Source organism: Silene latifolia, chromosome X (assembly GCF_048544455.1).
Source record: "Silene latifolia isolate original U9 population chromosome X, ASM4854445v1, whole genome shotgun sequence".
Lineage (NCBI taxonomy): Eukaryota > Viridiplantae > Streptophyta > Magnoliopsida > Caryophyllales > Caryophyllaceae > Silene > Silene latifolia.
The window spans coordinates 297,938,385-297,962,496 of record NC_133537.1 but is presented as its reverse complement, the minus strand read 5'-3'; positions in this window follow the sequence as shown (position 1 = coordinate 297,962,496).

Here is a 24,112-nt window from a genome sequence, read left to right as displayed (position 1 = left end):
GAAAAGACTCCAATACTTAGAGGAGCAATTGATGTATCTTAAAGGGGATGACATTTATAGGGAGAACAACCGCAAGTATGAGGCCGTCAATTCCAAATTGCCAACCAACTTCAATATGACGGATATCCCTAAATTCAAGGGGCACAAAAACTCTTTGAACCACATCCGTGCCTTCAAGGATTACATGTCTATCAAAGGCATCAAACCCGAGATGTTCTTAAGGATATTTCCTTCATCTCTTGACACCATCCCAAAACAATGGTTCTATTCCTTAGAACACAAGAAGATCGCTACTTGGGAAGATTCCGCGATCGAGTTTGCTAAGCAATATGCGGATAATGCCGAGATCCAAGTTAACATGCGCACTCTAGAGGTTCTTACCCAAAATGACAAAGAAGGATTCACCGACTTCCTAAGTAGGTGGAGGAAGACTAGTACCCAACTAGTTGAACGCCCGGATGAGGCTACCCTTGTGGAGAAGTTCGTGGACAATCTCAAACCCATCTATGCCAATCATTTGAGATACCAAAACATCAAAACTTTCAAGGAGTTAACCGTACTAGGGACAAGGATTGAAGATGACGTCCGTAAAGGGCTCTTGTCCAAAACGGTAGGTCGAGGATATCAAGGCTCAACAAGTCGTTCATACGGCTCCACTAGCAAGACTGATGAAGTTAACCTTATCGAGCCATCCCAGAAAAGTACCCCACCAAGGAAGTTCACAAATCTTGGGGATACTTACTCCAACGCTCTAAAGAGGTTAATGAAGCAAGGCAAACTCCAACCCATAGGACCTACTCCCGAACCCGAAAAGAAATCCAAGTTCTGGGACGAGAACTCGTACTGTGAATACCATAGGGGCAAGGGGCATGACACAGAAAAATGCTACAAATTGAAAAATGTGCTTCAAGACATGATTGAAGATGGTCGACTACCAATACCGCCGGGAGGTAAACCCAACAACACTCATAATCCTCTTGGAGTTCTAGTGATTACAAGTGACGAATCTACCTTAGATTGTTCACATCTCATTTCTCCAGTCGAAAATGAAATCTACGCAATCGAGAATGAGGGGTTCTATTCTACCATCTCCCCTACCATTTCCGACTTCATCACATGGGCAAGGAGTGTGGATAGGCAAGTTTGGGAATTGCAAAGTATGGTGACAACTTTACATGACCCCAACGCAACACCTAAGGAGCATGTGCCACTAATCTTCTCTCAAAACGCTACTATGCAAGAAATAGTCGCCGTGGTCGATAAACTAGTTGACCAAATCATACGACTAGAAGACGAAATCATGAGAATGAGGGAACTAGCTACAATCAATGGAGTATGGGCCGATGACGATGAGGACGAGTATCTCATTGAAAACTCCCTAGTCAAAGAAATAGTCCAAAATGGTGAAGACCAAGATGTGGACTACCTAACCCGTTCTGGCCGTCCATATCAAAGCACTACTCAAAATGGTCCAACCAATGTTGTCACACCAAATGATAATGAAGATGACTCCACTGATCATTTGCTCAAGCAATTACAGAAGACCAAGGCTGATCTTTCAGTCTGGCAATTGGTAGCAAGCTCATTCCCACATCGCCAAGCTTTACTGCAAGCCTTGGCCAAATTAAATGTAGCGCATAACTCCACACCCGAAGATGTAGTCAACTTGGTCTTCCAAGAAACACCGAAGCTAAGTAATCCTATTACTTTCTCAGACGAAGATTTGCCACCTTTTGGCGCTAGTCACAACTTGGCTCTTTACATTATTGTCATTTGTCTAAAGAAGAATGTGCCAATGACCTTGGTTGACGACGGCTCCGTGGTCAACGTCATACCCCTCAAAACGGCATACAAATTAGGCATGAAAGAGTCGGATTGGACCACTACCAATCAAGGTGTTCGCGCATACGATGGTACACGACGAAAGGTAGTAGGACTTGTTGACCTAACCATAGCCACAAGGCCAATTGAGCGAAAGGTTAACTTCCAAATAGTGGACATTGAAGCTTCCTTCAACATACTTCTAGGAAGACCTTGGATTCACGCTTCCAAAGCGGTGACATCCACCCTTCATCAAAAGATAAAGATCCCACTAAATGGCAAGGTGGTGACGATCACTTCGTCACCCATCAATGCAATAATTGAAAAGAAGTCGAATAATCACGTCCTTGTAGATCCGGTATATGAACTTGGGGGCTTCCAAAGCATAAGTGTCATAGAAAACGAATTGGCACCCTTATACTATGATCCCTACTCTAACTTGGTGGTCAACCACATACTCAAATCCCAGGGATACTTCCCTGGAATGCCTTTGAATCCTATCCGCAGAAACACCTTCGCTCCATACAAGGAAGGCAACTCAAAAAGGATACCACTTGGACTAGGGTACAAACCCACGAAAGAGGAAGTTCTCGAGATGCTTGCTCAAGTGCAAAACCGTAAGTATGTAGGAGTCCAAATGCGACCCTATCTCCCTGCCCTAAACGGATACTTCGTTAAGGAAGGAAGTCTAGAACTCTTTCACGGATTTCCCGAGCCTTGGCATTATCTCGAGAGGAAGCTAGCCGGAATCGAGATCTTTCATGATTGCTACTTTATCCCTCCAGAAACGGTTCCTACCGTCAAAACCCGTCAAGCACCTTGCTTAGACGAACAAGCTGTTAGTCTATTGTTTGGAGAGGATCGATTCGTTAGAGCCGCGCATGATGAGATCATTACCATGATACTTCAAGACGATCGCTTCAACCCCACCACGTTAATCACGGAAACTAACGCGAGTCAGCAGAAAGGATGGAGAAAATCAATCAAGTGGACCAACAATCAAGGAAGACTCTTCAAGCTCACCACTGGAGAAGGAGAAATGTTCAAAGGAGAACCAGAAGACGATGAATTCGAGTCAGAGTCAGAGTCGGAGTCAGAGTCAGAGTCTAGAGAAGTCGCTAAGGGGTCACCTCCTGTCGTCATCCCCATTCCCTTTGTTTCTCCTAGCTTAGCCTCAAGTAGTAACAGTAGTTCGGGAAATGTCCCAACCACTGTCCCTTTGCCCCCACTGACCACAGATCAGATGGCTTCTTTGTTTCAACTTTTCTCAAACTTTAATATGAATAAATCAGGTTCTGCTTACTCTTTGTGTTATCTTGAGTGCAATTCTGTTTACGATGATACTGAGGATGACCAAGACCCAGACTCAATTGAGATACCTCCCTACATAGCCAAAGAAATACTACAGGAAGGGGAAGGGGGACCAGTAATAGAGAACACCGAACCCATCAACGTAGGAACTGAACTAGAACCCCAAGAACTTAGGATAGGGACTACCTTGAGCTCTACCGAAAGGGCCGACTTCATAGATCTCCTACACGAATTCAAAGACATTTTCGCGTGGTCCTACAAAGACATGCCAGGGATCGACAGGGATATCGCTGAACATAGAATCCCGATTAAGCCAGGTTTCAAGCCTGTAAAACAGAAGCTTCGTTGAATGAGAACGGAATGGGCTCTCAAGATTAAGGAAGAAGTTGATAAGCAATTCAAAACCGGGTTCATCAAAGTTTCCGAGTATTCTAACTGGGTAGCCAACATAGTACCTGTACCCAAAAAGGATGGGAGAATCCGTGTTTGTGTTGATTTTAGGGACTTAAACAAAGCAAGTCCTAAAGATGACTTCCCTCTACCACACATCGACATATTGGTGGACAATACTGCAGACCACGCATTACTATCCTTCATGGATGGATATGCGGGTTATAACCAAATCAAGATGGCTATAGAAGACATGCACAAGACCGCTTTTGTCACTCAATGGGGAACATATTGCTATACGGTAATGCCGTTTGGGTTAATCAATGCCGGAGCTACATATCAACGCACCGCAACTACACTCTTACATGACATGATGCACAAAGAAGTTGAGGTATACGTAGACGACATGATTGTCAAGTCCAAAGATAGAGAGGGGCATATTGCGAACCTTCACAAATTTTTCACAAGGCTACGAAAGTACAACATGAGGCTCAATCCTCAGAAGTGCGCATTCGGAGTAACGTCTGGTAAACTCCTGGGATACGTCGTTAGCCAACGAGGTATAGAAATAGACCCTTCCAAGATCAAGGCTTTGATCGAAATGCCACAACCTCAAATAGAAAAAGAAGTCAGAGGATTCCTAGGGAAAGTGCAATATATAAGTCGATTCATATCGAAACTCACCATGATTTGTGAGCCTATCTTCAAGAAGCTCAAGAAAACGGATCACACCATGTGGGATGAAGATTGTCAAAAGGCATTTGACCGAATCAAAGAGATATTGGCTAAACCCCCAGTGCTCATGCCACCTCAACGAGATCAACCTCTTGGTTTATATCTCACAAGAATCAAACAGACCATGGGTGCCATGCTAGCTCAAACTGTAGGAAGCGAAGAAAGGGCTATCTACTACCTTAGTAAGAAGTTCTTGGAGTACGAGTGCAAATACTCATAACTCGAAAAGACATGCCTCGCTCTTGTGTGGGCGACAAAGAAGCTACGCCATTACATGCTTAGCTACTCGGTCAAAATATACTCCAAAATGGATCCAGTCAAATACCTCTTCGAAAAACCTGTTCTCAACGGACGTCTAGCAAGATGGACTTTGATGCTCTCAGAGTTCGATCTCAAGTACGTGCCTCTGAAAGTTATAAAAGGGCACGCCATTGCCGAATTCTTTGCAGAAAATCCCATCAACGATACACAAACGATAGACACTTGGTCATTTCTAGACGAGGATATACTCCAAACTGACGTAGACTCCTGGGACCTTTACTTTGATGGAGCATCAAACTTAAGAGGATTTGGAATAGGAGTGTTGCTCATTTCTCCTGAAGGTGAGAATACACCAATCTCTGTCAAACTCGACTTCGAGGTGACAAATAACGCTGCAGAATACGAGGCTTGTCTCATTGGACTACAAGCGGCAGTGAGCTTAGGCATTAAAAACCTCCGAGTACATGGGGACTCATCCCTGATCATCAATTAAGTTAGGGGATCTTGGAAAATCCGAAGCGAAAGCCTAGCACCTTATCAAGCCAGAATAGACCAAGTTGCCCAATTCTTTGATCATGTGACCTATCTATACCTACCTCGGGAAGAAAATCAATTTGCGGATGCTCTTGCAAAACTCGCATCTTTGATTAATATGCCAGATCACATGGTGGAAATGCCTTAATGCATCGAACGACGGTCAGAGCCGGCTTATGTCCATCAAATCACCGACGAAGAGGAAATCACACAGGAACCCTGGTTCCAAGCAATCCTGAATTTCAAGCTCAATGATACCTATCCACCAGATATGGACAAAAGGGGACAACGTGCTATACGCCTACTAGCTTACCAATACGTTCTCATGCAAGGAGAGTTGTACAAAAGAACACCTCTTGGTATAATCCTACGTTGCCTTGATCATTCACAGGCACGGAAAGTGATGGAAGAAGTACACGATGGAGAATGCGGTCCTTACATGAGTGGGCCCATGATGGCAAAGAAAATCACACGGTTGGGGTACTATTGGACCACAATGGAATCCGATTGCATCAAATATGTAAGACATTGCCACAATTGCCAAATCTTCGGGAATATACAACATGTCCCTCCTTCATTGTTCTATATGATGACATCTCCTTGGCCATTTTCTGCCTGGGGAATTGACATAATCGGGAAGATAACTCCAGCCGGAACAGGAGGTCACTGTTTCATCCTAGTGGCAATCGACTATTTTACCAAATGGGTAGAAGCGGCTTCCTACACTAGTCTGACAGCTAAAAACGTGGCAAAGTTCATACAAAACAACATTATCTGTCAATACGGTTGCCCACATAAGATCATTAGTGATAATGGATCACATTTCCAAGCTGAGACTGAGCAATTGCTAGCCAAGTACAAAATTAAGCATCACCACTCTTCGCCTTATAGACCACAGACTAATGGCGCGGTAGAGGCAGCAAATAAGAACGTTATCACAATTCTCAAGAAAATGATTGACAACTATCGAGATTGGCCAAGCAAGATACCCTTTGCTTTGTGGGGATATCGCACATCTGTTAGGACGCCCACTGGGGCCACTCCTTTCTATTTGACCTACGGCATGGAAGCTGTACAACCAGTCGAGCTAGAAATACCATCCTTGCGTATTTTACTCGAAAGTCAAATCCCGGAAGCCGATTGGAAGAGGGATAGATATGAAGAACTCATCCTCCTGGATGAACGTCGGCTACGCGCCTTGCACAATGTCCAAACATATCAAGCACGTATCAAACGAGCTTTCAACAAAAAAGGTTAGGCCAAGAAACATCAAAGAAGGAGACTTAGTACTCAAGTTGGTTAGAGCTCTTTTACCTGTTGACCCACGGGGAAAATTCAAACCTAATTGGGCCGGGCCATTCCTAGTCAAATCAATACTTCCATGGGGTGCGGTTAGAATCACAGACCTAGATGGGAATGAGTTTTCCAACCCGACAAACCTTGACCAACTAAAACGGTATTATGCCTAGAATAGGAACAAAAACGCGCCTCGCGTAACCTCACGTGTCGCTCTTGTGGCACTAAATAAACGGCCCCTGGCCAAGCTGAAATAAGCTAATGTCACTTTGCTCTTGCATTTTGACAATTTTGTCATCCTCGTATCATCGAATAAACTAAACTGCACCTTCAGAGTAAGCAAAAGCTCATGCTTATTTTCTAAGTTCATTATAGGCTCTTGCTTAGAACAATTATTCTTTTACATTTACTCGAACTACGCGCAAGGGTTTGATTTCATTTTTTTATGAATACGTAGGCAATCCTTCACGGGATACAACCCATTATTTTAAAATGTAAATAGAAGGACATTTGCATTGCATTTGGAATTCGACGAGAATAATAAATAGAAAATCACGACGGATTCATATCCATTTAACCTTTTTATTTCATTCGTTTTCTAATAATAATAAGCTACATAATAAAAATAAAAATAGGTTAGGATTATAAAAACCACAACTTTTTATTACAACAATAATAATAATAATAAATAATAATAAAGACTTGGGCTATTCCTCCATCTTCCCTTTGCCCTTGTCATTCTTGTCATACTTCTTGTCACGACCTCGAGCCGGACGCTCTTGCGCCACCTCAGACCTAATCACCAATGGTCTTTCTCGAGGCCTAGACTTCCCGTTCTTGCCAATCACTTTATCCACGACAGAAGAGGTCTTCGGTTTCTTCGCAGGATGAACAACTCGAAACCCGGCTTCCTCCTCTCCCTCAGTCAGATGCTTCTCTTTCTCTTTCTCCACCTCGCGCACCTTGTAGTCAACGGGCTCACGCTTCCTCAATCTCTCGCGCTCTTATGGAGTAGTAGCTTTCCTCCATCGTAGATAGGAATCCGACACCAATAAGGTATTAGTAGAAGAGTTCAAGAACCACACGTTTCTTTGAGCCCATTTAATGGCCCACTCCCTTCGGCTCTCTGTAGTAAGCGCCACGGCAGTCTGCGGGACGGTATCAAGCTTCGAGATTGTCTGTTTTAGTCCAACCTGTCTCATCAGCCTTTCCGGAAAGATGCACACCATGAATTCCAAGCCAGGAATGCGCACAGATCGCGTGGGATCCAAAGAAGACACTCCAGTGACAGATTTGAGGTGCCACCATTGTACAATCCACCTAATCAGGAGGCCATCATCACTCTTCAGTTTGTTCTCCCAGTAATTGCAGACTCGAGTGAAGTCCACCATGCACAACCTGGTCCTCATGGCAATCGAACGAGCATGATAAAAAGGAACGTGAACTGGGGGCTCGATCAATCGAAGCCGTTCCATAAGCCAGGCCTACCAAAAGCAGGTATTAGACATCAAAAAAAAAAATACGAAAAAGAAAAGAGAAAAAAAAGGAAGAAATGTTCTTTTACCTGCAAAATGACGGGACTTCCCAAGTACGGTAGGTCGCGATTGGCCTTTCTATTATCCAAGCCCAACAGGATCTCTCCTAAGCATAAACAAGCTTGGCTCCTGCGCAGCTCCATTTGATCAACAAGGCCCAGAAGACGAGGATCACCTCTCAAGTCTTCATCAACATGCCCTTGGAAGACATACACGTGCAACAAGCAAAATCCAAAGGCCCTTCGCCTAGCAACATAGGAAACGGTGGGGTCGGCCCTGTTAATAAAATGGTCAATGAAGTCCAACATTCGCACTCCCTTCGAGGTCACTAGACGGTCCACCTCGAGTCTAGTCAACCCAAGCAAATCTCTAAATTTGCTCTTATACCCTTGCGAAGTAGAAGGAATGGCAGGCATGTGTTCAGGGTCCCACCCACCAATCGCAGCAATTTCCTCAGGAAATGGGCAAATGTCGCCTCCAGGGAACGCAAAAACATGATAATTCGGGTCCCAATAATCGAGACGAGCATCTAAAAATGGTTTGACAATCTTTATAAGCTTCAAACTCAACAAAGATCCAAGATTATAGGCGCCCATGTCGTATTTCTCCATGTTGGAAAACTCGTTGGTCCATTCTTTTAGGCGAATTTCTAAAGTATTCATGATGAGGGAGTATTTTGAGAATTTTATGTAATAAGACGAAGAAGAGACGGAAGAATTATGTGAATAAAATCTCCCTCGACGTCTCTATTTATACTAAAAGCTGTTTCCTAAAATCCGTCAGAACATAAACACCTGGGAACAGGCGCAGCACCTGCTGCGCCTCTTCAAAGGGACGCAGCTCATGCTGCGCCTCTTCCTCAGCTAGGTTTCTGTGATTTTCCGCGTTGGATCTTTCTTAATTCCGTGATGAATAATTTCCTATTCCTACGGGTTATTATTTTGGTAAATACGTGGAAGTTACCATATTTCGTGTTTCCTAATTCCGCGGGCACACATTTCGAGGCGATATCGACATTTTCGTCATTTTCTCACACTTGTACATTTTCATTTTAGGAAATAATTTTCATTTTAATTCATTATTTTTAGGGAAATAATTTTCATTATAATTTAATTCATTTCAAAATTTATTTATTTAATTCATTTATATATTTCTTTCATTACTCATTTCATTTCTAACTTATAGGTTTCTATTTTTCTTCTTTTTTTAGGGGTAACCCTCCCTACCGTCCGGTCATTTCCGGCAAATTTTTTGCATTTTTGCATTTAGTTTTTGCATTTTTTTGCGCTCTTGAGTCATTCGTTTTGCGCTAATTCAGGCCATGTGCATATACAAATGTGTGTTTTGCGTGATTTCTATGTGATTTTCGGCAGCACGACGGCGTAAACCGTCATCTACCAAACCTGTTCAAAGCTAACCTGCAGATACAAGCAACGCAACCCAGCAGCAAAGGCACTCAGGCCATCATATATATAACAAAAAGGGAAATGTACAACAAACTGGGGGCTCGAGCCCCAAACAAAGTCCAAAATGTCCAAAATGAAGGTCCAATATGTACAAATGTGCAAAGTACAAAAAAAACTAACAAAACAAAACTACTGCTGGTTGCCCTCCAGCTCCGCAACTCTTGCCGCGAGAGCAGCAATCTCGGCGTCGCGAACCTCGAGCTCTCTCAACAAGCGAGCTGTCTCCTCCCGAGACTGAGCCAACTCTCGCTCCAGCTCGCGGTCCCCCTGTAAACAACAAATTGGCTCACGTCAATCGTTTCAAGCAATTACAAGAAAAGTTGAAAAATCAGAATTCAAAAATGAAATAGGCACAAGGCTCATACCTGACAACCTCGACCGCCGACAAGTGCCTCGACGGCAGTAGCTCGCAGCCGGTTGGCCACCCTCCATAGTGCCACAAACCGAGACGGTGCAACCTGCATTTTCAAAAAAAGAGAAAAAAGAGAAGTTCTCAATAATCGAATAAATTCAACCAAATGTGTTCTTACACAAAAATTATGCAAATTAAAGGCTCACCCTCCGAATCAGATGCTGCCAATCGTCCAGGCCAGCATCCGTCACAGCCACGTCAAAGTCACGCAGCTCGGAGATTGTCGTCCTCTCGGTCGCGTCAGTGTACTCGAGGGTCTCGGGGTACTCTGGGGGCTCGATGCCCGCCGCCACAACCTCCTGCAAAGCCAAATGTTTCCCATTAATCGATGATCTTTCATCATATTCTCAGAATCAAAAATAAAGGAGAGTAAAGATGCTCACCACAACCGGCCAGTACGCCAACCTCCCGTAAAGGAACGCCGAATAGTCCTCGCCAGGAAGAAGGAGGGCGTCGCCACCAACGCCAGCCAAGTCATCCTCCCTCTCAGCCTCAGAAAGCTCCCTGAACATCGTCCTAGGAGGATCGATGGGAACCGTCAACACGTCCCGAGAGCACTGACGAGCCAGGCGCTCGCCCAAGTACCACACAGGACCCATCGACGTCCTCAACAGCAGCCGGCTCGAGCTCCTAGGTCGAAGGACCTCAGCCACAAAAGGAGGCGCTCCTGCATACTCCGCCCAAGGCCTGGGCACCCACTGGGACAAAACAAACAAGGAATCATTCTTATGATTGATTAGAAGTAAAGTAGAAGCAAAATGAATATAAGTGAGATGCTCACGCTGTCTAGCTGAAGAGCGTTCACGTCCCGCCGGTAAACACCGTGAGAGGAACGCTTGCTCCTCGTCCTGCACATCACCCAATCCCTCACCACGGGATAGGCCTTCTCCAGCGGCTCCGTCCTCTTGGGCGAGAGGCTTGGAAAGTAGGAGTACACCCACGCCTGTAAAGCGAGACGGTCAATAACGATCTTTCGTGAATTGATAAGGAAGAGAATTGATTTTAGTCTAAATGAAGGTTCATACCTCCAATAGTAGTCCAGGGCCGACAGCACAAGGAGAAGTCCCCTTCTCCATCAACTCCGGACGAACCATGGCCCTCATGAAGCGGATGAGGACCGCAAAGCCAGCAGTGACCCAGTCCCAACGCCCTAGGGAGCTCAGGTCAGAAAGGAAAGGAAGAGGCTTCATCGACAGCCTCTCTCCCTTGTCTCCGAGGTAAATCGAAGACAGAAACCACCAAGGCCACAAGCGAGCCCTCTGCTCAGCTGTACAGGGAGGGGGAGCCGTCTCTCTCCCCGTCAATCGTCACCAGTGCCGGGATCTTTCCCGCAAAGTAGTCTCGAACGTAGGAACTGGGTACCAAACCAGGCACTGTAACAGCCTTCGGCGACAAGTTCCAGCCGATCAACCTCCTAGCCTCGGCCGAGTCCACCCTCATGGCAGTCTCCGGCCACTCCACAGCCTCAGTCCCACACGGCAGACCAGAAATCATGTCGTAGTCCTCCAGAGTGACTCCCACCTCACCAAAAGGCATGTGAAACGTGGAAGTCGTATCCCAGAATCGGTCCAAGAAAGCACGGACCAGGCAAAGATTAGCCCGCAGCTTCCTCTTTGCGATATCCCTCCAGGCCTGCACCAAAGCACCGAACGCTCCACGCTCAATCATGGCGCGCTCCTCCGCCGACAGCCGCTCGTAGCACTCCATCGCTGTCGTGTAACCCGAGAACGACCTGATGTTCCCGGCCTCCTATTGTGATTTGAAACAAAAGCTTTTTTTAGTTTTGAATGAAAATTGGATAAGATGTGAGAAAATAAAATGAAAGAAGGTGAGTGGAGTAATGAATTCAAGATTACCAAGCTCTTCACCGTCCTGTAGGACAGGTGACCCTCTGCAGCCCAAAGCAGGTGCCTACTTCCCAGGTCTCAGCCCACGCGGATGCTCCCCTCAGCTGACGACCTCCTCGCCCAACGTTGGCCCGTCTCGGGGCCTCCTCCTCCTCAACAGCCTCCTCCTCATAGACCTCGTCCCCAGCAGTCATCACCGCGGCGGTGAAAGCCTGCTCCAAAGCCTCCTCGATAACAGCAGCGTCTATCTCCATGGGAGCCCTCCCAGAAGTAGAAGCCTCATCACCTGCAAAATTAAAGTAATTTAGGCCGCGTCACGTGACGACGAGCCTTGGTTAAGGGATTTTCGAGCCTTCGGAAGCCCTGTAATCGCTCTTTTCTCGCCATCTTTGGCTATATTCTCACAAACCCGATCACTCATGTGGTAATTAGGGTCAAGTAAAGCCTAATTTGAAGCCTAGTTCCGGGTTCGAGTCGAAATTTCGGCAGCATTTCGTTATAACGGCGATTATGCCCTAGAAAAGTGTCCCGAAAAAGCCGTCACAAACCAAAATTCTGAGATGGTAGGAAGTTAACCCATCATCCAAGGATCCCAAATATCAAGTTTCATCGCAAATGGGCAATCCTAAGGCTATTTTCGAAGCAATTTACGGTTTAGCTGTGAAACCGTCTTAAATTCACTCAAATGCTCAAAACTCAACGAAAATTCGAAACAAATACATGGTTGTGTTCCTTATACTACCAATTATCCATTTCTAGTATCAATTTTACAAGGAAAATCCATTTGGGGGAAAAGCCCCAAATTTTCGAAATAATTGGGTCGTAAACCCTAATTTGTTCGATCCAAATTGAGCAAATATAGATGTTTAATGCAAGAATGATATACATACCTCGATTAGTCATGATTAATGCAAGCTTTTGGATCAAACCTTGGCGGAAATAGTTGAGATTTGAGAGAGTATTGTGTGATTTATGTTTCGAAACAAATGAAACAATCCCTCTGTTTATCGCGTTTTTACGCAGAAAATACACCCTTGGGAATAGACGCAGCAGGCGCTGCGCCTCTTCCAAGAGATGCAGCATTTGCTGCGCCTCTTCCTGGTGTTCCCTCCATACGAGTTTTCAAAAATTCGTTATGAGTTCGTTATTTGTGGGCCATCTTTAGTGCGCCTCTTCCTCGTTGTTATTCTACATTTTTATCTTTTTGGTCCGTTTGGCGATTATCTTTCGTTCCGGCCCGCATTTCTAAGCCAACAGCAGACTATTATACGCTTCCAAGACTTTGCTTGGCACAACGAGCAGATATCCTTCACAGGTGTTTCGACACGCCTTTGTCATATTTTCCCCAGCGAGAGTAAGCGGATAGACTTTCCATCTCGAGACATGGAGATTGGTTCCCGATTATGTTCCCCAACGAGAGTTCACGACCGACGGTCACTTCCTCTCGAGACATGGAGATCAACATCAGCCCCTATTTCTTCCGAAGTTTGTTTGAAGCTGAACACAAACAGGTTTCTCCCAGCAGTTCCCGCCCGTGTCCTGCTACTCACAATATTTCTGGTTTCCCCTCGGATTGCGACAAAGGTGTCGTTCTCCGTAAGTTCCCAAACCGATAGAGTTCCTACACTCAAGCTTTAGTTACCCTTAATTTGAACTTATATTTGGCCTTCTTCCCATCGACGTTTTCCTTTAGGGTCCCACACCCTATCACCAATCTTTACTTATCTTTTAGGTCTTAACCTTAGCTCTTACGCTTACCTTTAGCTCCTACGCTTACCTTTAGCTCCTATGCTTACCCTTAGCTCCTATGCAACTCCGGAAGCATCACGAGAAAGAAGTCTCAGGTATGGTCTCTTCTTATGGCTGGCGAGCTTCCTTACGTAGTCTAATGGACTTTAAACGACCCTCCCCGATAGTGGACAGACTTTAAAATGTTCCCGACGACAGGTCCTTGGCTCAGACCCCTTGAGCCGCATCGCGTCGCCATAGTCGTCAGGTTGTAATCTTCGATTGACCTGAAGGCTATACTTTGACTTTCACCTTGTCCAAGCCTCAGTCAAAGTGGGGGCTCTGTAGATACCTCATTTCTGCACCTCCCGCAAGCCACCCGGTGATGATTGGGCCGCATGTTTGATACGCGGAACGATTTGTGACAGTTCGTAAGTTTATTGTTAAGTGATTGCTCAAACACTAATGTCTACCTCTTAGTTGTCATTTACGCGCCGATACGGTCGTTTTGACAGTAATTAGAGTACATTTGGAGTCCGGGCCTAAAACCGTCTTCATTTTCTGACAACCGTTAAATCCCGAGTCAGATTATTCTGGAATGTTCCGGATATTTCTATTCCATATTTTATAAATATTTCACAATCTTTATCCTTTGGTAAACAATTTCCCGTAATATTCATACAAGATATTAAGGAAAATCAAATTATTCCGTCCTACCATAACTTAAACACGGAAATCTTTCTTCCGCAGGAGGAAACCACTTGGGAACAGATGCAGCAGGTGCTGCGCCTCTTCCAAGAGACGCAGTGACTGCTGCGCCTCTTCCCAAGTCCTTTTCTGCGTATTTTTCGTATCTTTTTTCAGATCTTTCCGAGATTCACTTCCAAAGACTCTCTGAAACCCTAATTCCTTCACGTGATTAGTATAAATAGGAGCCTACGCTCCTCATATTTCTCACGCGAGTGTCCGCCCCTTCTCTTCTCCCTTTGCATTCTAGACTTTTGTTCTTACTTTTTGGCGTCTATGTGCTTGAACATTCGACCATGTAAGCTCGGATCCTTCTGAGTACCAGCCTCATTTGCATGACCGACCAATTTGACCAACTCCACATCAATCAACTTAATTAATCTAATCATTTTTCTCTTACGAGGGCACTTTCGTTACATTTGAGTCGAGCATCACTAATCGGTAGCTTAGTTCATCTCGTTTCGTCAAACATGTAAGTCTGAGGGTGTAAATCCTTCTTTTATTTATTGTTCTTTACTTTTGTATCATCATTAATGTAAGGTTTATGTCGAAAATACTTATTAAAACCGATTTCTAAAACCGTACTTTAAAATCTCTTTTTTTTGCGGATTTCCAAAAGACAGACCGTCAAGAAAGGACGCAGCAACTGCTGCGCCTCTTCGAAGGAGCGCAGTTCCTGCTGCGCCTCTTCGTGAGGCTGCCGCAGTTCCTGCTTCCTTTCTTCTTCCTTCGTCCTCTGTAATTCGTTCGTGTTTATTTGTTTTCGTTTGTTTCTTGTTAATTCTTTGACATAATAGCATCCTAATCCCACATGTATATTAATCATCATCGTTAACACGTATAATTCGTCATTAAATTCGACTTAAATCCCTTATAATCTCATATTTGCGGGTTTTCGTCATTAAATTCAATCCGGGTTGTAGGAATTCGATTTGTTCATATCGGGTTTCTGGAATTCGATCCTTGATATATTTCCATCTGTTATTCATGTTATTCGTCATTAATTTGTCATTAATTCATCATGTTTAGTCTATTTTGTTCACCCATGTCACTAATCAATCATTCTTCCATGTAGTTAATTCGTCTTAATCCGTCTCATCCATGTTTTATTGCTTTTATGACCATTAATCACATGTAAATAACCTGATAATCACTTCCATCCGAGTAAATATATTAATTATCCATTAAAATCACTAACGAATATTAACAATTTGCAGTTCCGGCTTCAGAGCCAGAACTCATCCTTGGAACAGACGCAGCAACTGCTGCGCCTCTTCCAGAGGGCGCAGCTCTGCTGCGCCTGTTCCAGGATGATTTCTGTCTCTGAACTTCCGTTGTTGCTTGACCTAGTTTAATTAGCTTACGTATAATTGACTATTACTCGTATTATCACCCGCTGATTTGTTCGTTTATTCCTTTTTTTATTCTTTTTCTCAAATTATCCGTTTTAAAGGTATTTTCGACATAAATCAATAAACCCAATGTAATTGTTGTAATTTTCTTTATTGTAATTTTCTTTATTGTCTGTATCATATTTCTTGTATCATTTGTATGTTTTCACATGTAATTGAGCACTAAATCCTACTTCGACATTAATTGTATGATTAAATTACGTATCAACCGACTTAGTCTAATCTTCACATGTTAGGATTAAAACTTGGATGTTGCATTGCATGCATATAATCGACGATATATCGAGTATAGATGATGTCCCTAATCATTAGTAGAGGCCGCTATCGAGGCGGGCGGGATTAGGTGTTCGATCAAAAGAGCTTCCTAATACGTACCCTCACCCCTTACTCCAGATCTCTGTGAACATCCGTGTTCATTGGCATCCACGAGAGTCATTCTAGACATAGAATGCTAAGGGTAACGATTGCTTGGTGTTCATGTCTCTACTTTGTGTCTTGACATGGCACGAGGTATTCGAACGGTTCCAATTTCCCATAAAAATTGGTGGCGACTCCAACAAAATGCAAACGCTTGTTCTCTCTCCCAAGTGCCCCCGTGGGCCCCGCTGTCCACACAAGGTGACCCTTGAAACCATGCAACCATCATCCATATTCTACCACATTTTGTCATCAAAGGGAATGGGCACAAAAATTGTTCAAAATTTGAGTTCAAGAAATTAAATGAAAAGTCAAAAAGTTTGCAATTGCATCAAAAGAAAAGAGGAGTAACAAAAATAGACTTATAAAGCTTCAAAACTAAGCACCCTCCCTACAAATGGGGTGACTTTGAAAACGTTCAAAAGAAATGCAAGAAAAAGTTGAAATTGTCAAGTGTTGAAAATGCCAAACATCAAAAGAAATGGCAAAGAAATGTTCTCAAAATATCAAATGCCACAAATTGGGGGGAAAAACAACAACAAAAGCATACTTCCACATGAAACTCAAAGTTCTATTGATCCCTTTTCCATCATATCCACTTTTGTGCATGGTTGAGAGGGGACAACCCTTCTTCTTATCTAGTCAAGAAGGGGAATTCCGCGATCCTCCAGTGTTCCTAACACCATAGGGAGCCTACTCTTGACGAAAGCATTTAAAGATTGAGGACAAAGGTACCATAGCTTGACACAACTTGGAGGTGATTTATTGGTATCCTTCTAGGCTTAGTAGTTTGAAGAAACCGTATCCATGATGGAATGTGTACCCTTAGATTGCTTCCCCTTTAGATAATTTCCGCCACTTAGATGAGGAAAGTGGCTATTCTTTTGTAGATGCATCCATTACTTGTTTTGTGTGCTTAAATGCTTGGATGTGTCGCCATTTTGGCAAGCCCCACCTTGCCTTGCAAGAAGGCATCCTACCTCATGGTTGCCTTGTTGTGAGTTGAAGGGGCAGAGTGAGACCCGCTAAATGTCTCACATCGGCTATATTAGTAGGTTAGTTTGAATAAGGGTCCTAGTTTTTGTCACCTCTTTACTCGGGACGAGCAAAGGTTCGGTTTGGGAATATTTGATGTGACTCATATTTGAGCATATTTAGTCCCCGAATTAGCCTCGTTCCTATGCTTTTTAGTGCATAATTGGGTCATTTACTATCTTTAGTTTCTCGTTTTGCATATTCTTTTAGGTTTTGATCCCTTGGTAGGAAAGGAGTGCAAACCTTGCATTTTCATGGCAAAATGGAGCTAAATTGATCGAATTCAATGACCAAGCATCAAAGGGAAGACAATGCTAGAAGGCCTATGTAGATAATAAAGTAGATTGGGCAATGATGAAAGGATCCTTGCATCTCCAACAAGATCCCCTAGGATTGTTGAAGAAAGAAAAGAAGAGAAGTGACTGTGAAGGAATCCGAGCGGCGCAGTGCCCAGGACGAGCGTCGCCCTGCTACAGTCCGAGCGTCCCGACCCTCAATCCGCTTGGATTCTGCTCCAGAAACAACCGTTCCTCAGCCAAAACGCTCGGGACGCGCGTATTACTTGAAGACCACCAAAACGGAGATGAGCATCTCCTTGGAGAGGAGCACTTTCTCAACTTTTCTTAAGGGTCTTAATAGTCATTTAAGCCCTTAGTAACCCTAATCTTTGTACCTAATCTCTACTATAAATACCCCATTGTACTACCTAGATTATCATGTCATCTTAATAGGATTTTAATCAAGTCCTAATACTCTCTTAATCTTGTAATCAATCCTTAATTTAGCATTAATACAAATCTCATTTCTTAATCATTCCTTAATTTCTCTATTGTTCATCATTTATCTTGGGTAATTAGAAGATTATTTGGGTTTATTTGGAGGATTTACAACCTTCCATCAATTATCAAGTACTTCTATTATTCTTTGCTTTATTATTGAGAATCATCTTTATAGGTATAATTCTCTCTTAATCCTTTTTAATTATTGTTAATCATGTTTATTTGTTCATCATGTTTTGCCTTGCTAGTATGATTGACAACCTTGTTAGCATGTTAAACTTGATAATGAGTGAGTAGTTTCCTTAACTAGGGTTAATGGGGGAATTAGGGGAAACCAACATAGGGATTGATTCATGCTTAATCTAATATGTTTTTATAATTAATTTGCTTGCTCGTTGTGATTTCAACTTATGCACATGTTATGTTTGATGAAATGCGAGCCTATGAATCCTTGCATTTTTTACCCATCACTTACCTTTTCAATGAGACTTGTAAGACATAAACCAACTCGAGTCTTATTAGACCATGCATATAGTTGGATAGGGAGGATTAAGTCGACTTGTAGGTGTTGTACAATCTAATCGATTCGGCTCCGGGACCCAAACCTTCCTAGGGATTGTAAGATATACACTAACTCGATCTCATCACAACAATAATTGCTTGCATCTAGTAGAAAATATGTTTGTATGATCAAATCCCATGAATCCCCTATGAACCCATGACACCCTAGTGCTTTTAATCAATTGTTTACATCTCATTTTAATCATCTTGCTTACTTTCATTATTTTGTTTGCATTGTTATTTAGTTTATTTGATCTCCTACCTCAACCCAAATTGTGACACCCTTAGACACAACCACTTGCAATCGAAAATCCTACATTAATACCCGTCCCTTGGGATCCGACCTTTACTTACCTCTTTACTAAAAGTAGAGTAGTTTGTGAAGTTATAAATATTGTTTTGGTTTAGGTAACTTTTGACGACGAGTAACAAAACCGACGAACCACTCATTCGTCTCCAAACAAGCCAAGACCAATCTTATGCTCGCCTTAATGCCATTGAAGGCCGAATTGTCGCTGTAGAAGCTAAACTTCCTCCTGCAGAGGATGCCATTCCCGACATGGTCATACATGATAATATTCCACCCTTTGTTGGGAACCAGAAGTCAATCTTCCACCAGGACCTACTGAAGCTGAAAAGCGACTCTAATATTTGGAGGAGCAACTAATGTACCTCAAGGAAGATGACATCTACAGGGAAAACAATCGCAAGTATGAGGCGGTAAATGCTCAACTGCCAACTAACTTCAACATGACTGACATCCCGAAGTTTAAGGGGAATGAAAACCCGTTGAACCATATTCGGGCCTTCAAAGATTATATGTCTATCAAAGGCATCAAGCCAGAGATGTTCCTATGGATCTTTCCTTCATCTCTCGATACTATCCCTAAACAATGGTTTTACTCTTTGGAACACACGAAAATTGCTACTTGGGATGATGCTGTAATTGAGTTCACCAAATAGTACGCATATAATGCTAAAATTCAAGTCAATATGCGCACTCTAAAGGTTCTTACCCAAAATGAGAAAGAAGGATTCACCGACTTCCTAAGTAGGTGGAGAAAGACTAGCACACAACTCGTCGAACGCCCAGACGAGGCTACTGTTGTTGAAAAGTTCGTGGACAACTTAAGGTCAATCTATGCGAACCACCTAAGATACCAAAACATAAAGTCTTTCAAAGACTTAACTGTATTAGGCACTAGAATTGAAGACGACATCTGTAAAGGACTCTTATCCAAAATGGTAGGTCGCGGATATCAAGGCACAATGATTCATTCTTATGGCTCCACTAGCAAGACCGACGAGGTCAACCTTGTCGAATCGTCTACTAAGAAGAATGGCCCACAGAGGAAGTTCACCAACGTTGGTGACTCATACTCCAACGCTCTAAAAAGACTGATGAAACAGGGTAAGCTCCAACCTATAGGACCCACGTCTGACCCAGAGAAGAAGTCTAAGTTCTGGGATGAGAACACCTACTGCGAGTACCATAGAGGCAAAGGGCATGATACAGGGAAATGTTTCAAATTAAAACATGCCATTCAGGATATGATTGAGGATGGGCGCCTGCCTATACCTCATGCAAGTAAACCTAACAATACTCAGAATCCTCTTGGAATTCTGATGATTACAGATGAGGAATCCACCTTGGATTGTTCGCACCTCATTTCTCCAGCTGAAGATGAGGTCAATGAACTAGAAAACGAGGAGAGTTATTCCACCATCTCCCCTACTATGGCTATTACCCTTCTGTTTGGAGAGGATCGATTCGTCAGGGCAGCAGAGGATGAGATCATTACCATGATACTTCAAGACGACCATTTTAACCCTACGATATTGATCACCGACACCAACTCAAATCAGCAGAAAGGATGGAGAATGTCGATCAAATGGACCAACAATCAAGGAAAGCTCTTCAAGGTCACTACTGGAGAAGGAGAGATGTTCAAAGGAGAACCCGAAGACGATGAATTTGAGTCAGAGTTGGAATCGGAACCTAAGTCTAGAGAAGTCGCTAGAGAGTCTCCTCCTCTCGTCACTCCCTACCCCTATGTTTCTCCTAGCATAGCGTCACCTAGTAACAGTAGCTTGGGGAATGTCCCAGCAACTGTCCCTTTACCGCCACTGACTACTGCGCAGATGGCTTCTTTGTTTCAGCTGTTTTCAAATTTTAAAATGAATAAATCTAATTCTGCTTACTCCTTGTGTTATTCTGAATACAATTCTATTTACGATAATAATGAGGATGATCCTGACCCAGACTCAATCGAATTACCTCCTTACATAATCAAAGAAATACTAGAAGAGGGGGAAGGGGCACCAGTTATAGAAAACACCGAACCTATCAACGTAGGAACGAAATTAGAACCCCAAGAACTTAGGATAAGGACGACCCTAGACCCAACTGAAAGGGCCACTTTCATCGACCTCCTACATGAGTTCAAAGATGTCTTCGCTTGGTCTTATAAGGACATGCCAGAGATTGACAGGGATATTGCAGAACATCGCATTCCAATCAAGCCAGGTTTCAAGCTTGTAAAACAGAAGCTTCGTCGGATGAGGACAGAGTGGGCTCTTAAGATTAAAGAAGAAGTCGATAAACAATTTAAAGTCGGATTCATCAAAGTTTCCGAGTATTCATACTGGGTGGCTAACATAATCCCCGTACACAAAAAGGATGGACGAATCCGGGTTTGTGTTGATTTCAGAGATTTGAACAAAGCGAGTCCTAAAGACGATTTCCCTCTACCACACATCGATATATTGGTATATAATACAGCAGATCACGCATTGTTATCCTTTATGGATGAGTATACAGGGTACAACCAAATCAAAATGGCAGTAGAAGATATGCACAAGACAGCCTTCGTCACTCAGTGGGGCACGTACTGTTATACTGTTATGCCATTCGGGCTAATCAATGCTGGGGCTACATACCAATGCACTGCGACTACTTTGCTACATGACATGATGCACAAATAAGTGGAGGTGTACGTAGATGATATGATTGTCAAATCTAATAATAAGAGAGGACACATCGATAACCTTCGCAAATTCTTCCTCAGATTGCGCAAGTACAATATGAGACTCAATCCTCAGAAATATGCATTCGGAGTAATGTCAGGCAAGCTTCTGGGATATGTTGTCAGCCAGAGGGGAATAGAAATTGATCGAGTCCATTTGGTGTTCACAATTAAGCATATGTGGTCGTTGGTCAATGGTCGATACAAAACACAATTTATACTTCACAAACAACTCTACAATTAGTAAAGAGGCAAGTAAAGGTCGGATCCCAAGGGACGGGTATTGAAATGAAGATTCTATTGTAACTAGCGGTGTCTAGGGGTGTCACAAATTGGGTTGATGTAGAAGGTTACTAAACTAAAATAGCAATGAAAATAAACTATCAAGGCAAATGAAATAAGGGTGTAAACAATTGATTAAAAGCACTAGGGTGTCATGGGTTCATAGGGGAATCATGGGATATGATCATACAAACATGTTCTCAAATTATAAGCAAGCAATTATTGTTGTGATGGATTGAGTTGGGTTATATCTTACAATCCTAGGAAAGTTTGGGTCCCGGAGCCGAATCTCTTGGATTGTACAACACCTACAAGTCGACTTAATCTTCCCTACTTAACACATGCATGGTCTAACAAGACTCGAGTTGGGTTATGTCTTACAAGTCAAGTTGAAAGGATAGAAGATGATAGTAAATGCAAGGATTCATAGGCTTAGCATTTCATCAAATATAACATGTGCATGCATTAAGATCAAAACAAGCAAGCAAATAAGATATGAAAGCATATTAATTTAAGCATGAATCATTCCCCATGTTGGTTTCCCCTAATCACCCATTAAACCCTAGCTAAGAGACTACTCACTCATTATCATATTGATCATGCTAGAAAGGTTGTCAATCATACTAACATAATGAAACATGATGAATAAATGAAAGTAATTAGCAATAATTAAAAAGGGATTAAGAGATTATACCTACTAATGATTCCAATAATAAAGCAAGAATAATAGAAGTACTTGAATCCTAGATTGAGAGGTTGTCAATCTCCCAATAATAACCCAAATAATCTTCAATTACCCAAAATAAAGTAAGAACAAGAGAGAGATTAAGGAACTAAAACTTGGATTAAAACTTGATTAATATTTGATTACAATATTGAAGAGAGATTTGATTGATATTAACTACACTAATTATTGATAAGAAGAACATGCTCCTCTAATTAGACTAATGGGGTATTTATAGTGAGAATTAGGGAGGATGCATTAGGGTTAACTAAGGGCTAAACTAGTAATTACACTTTTAAGTTGAGCAAGGAGCCTCCGGGATTGTCCGAGAGAAGGGCTTCTTCATTTCGTAGCTTGAAGAACGAAATATGCATCTGTCTTGTGATCCGTGCGGTGAGTCGGGACGGCCGGATCTGGGATGGACAATCCGAGCGGATCAAGGAACAAGACGCACGGACTGGGCATGGGCAATCCGAGCGGATTCCTGGTGAGGACGCTCGGACGGGCGAGGACGGACGGATTCTCTACAATCCGTTCGGATTGTAGCTCAGCAGCTTTCCTTCTTCTTTTTCTTCCCTTTTCTTCATGAATTCCTTGGGGATTTCCTTGGGGACTCAAGGATCCTTTTCTCAACAATGCTCTTCTACTATGCTATGTACAAAGGCCTTCTAGTCTTGTCTCTCCTTGATGCTTGGTCATTGAATATGATCAATTTAGCCTTGTTTTGCCATGAAAATGCAAGATTCTTACTCCTTTCCTACCAAGGGATCAAAATCTCAAAGAATATGCAAAACAAAGATCTAAAGATAAGAAATGACCCAAATAGGCACTAAAAAGCATAGAAACAATGGTAATTCGGGGGCTAAATATGCGCCAATTATGGTCGCATCAAATATCCCCAAACCGAACCTTTGCTCGTCCCGAGTAAAGAGGTGACAAAGACTAGGACCAATACTAACCTAACCTAATAATAATAGCCGATATGAGACAATTAGCGGGTCTCACTCCGCCCCTTCAACTCACAACAAGACAACCATGAGGTAGGATGCCTTCTTGCAAGGCAAGGTGGGTCTTGCCAAAATGGCGACACATCCAAACATTAAGCACACAAAATCACATAATGGATGCATCTACAAAAAGAATAGCCACTTTCCTCATCTAAGTGGCGGAAATTATCTACAAGGGAAGCAATTCAAGGGTGCACAATCCTTCATAGATGCAATTTGTTCAAACTACTAAGCCTAGAAGGATACCAATAAATCACCTCCAAGTTGTGTCAAGCTAGGGTACCTTTGTCCTCAATCGTTAAATGCTTTTGTCAAGAATAGACTCCCTATGGTGTTAGAAACACTGGAGGATCGCGGAATTCCCCCTCTTGCCTAGACAAGAAGAAGGGTCGTCCCCTCTCTACCATGCACAAAAATGGATACGATGGATAAAGGGATCGATAGATATTTGAGTTTCACTTTTGGGAGTTTGCTTTTGTTTTTGTTTTCCCCCCAAATTTCTTTGGCATTTGACTTTTTGAGAACACTTTCTTGCCATTTCTTTTTGATTTTTGGCATTTCAATACTTGACAACTTTTTGCATTTCTTTTTGAACATTTTCAAGGTCACCCCAATTAGTAACGAGGGTGCCTTATTTTTGAAGCTTTAGGAGTTCTATTTTTGCTCCTCTTTTCATTTGATGCATTTTTTGCAAACTTTCTTTCACTTTTCATTTCTTTGAACTCAAATTGATTTCTTTTTGTGCCCATTCCCTTTGATGACAAAAATGTATGGTAGAATATGGAT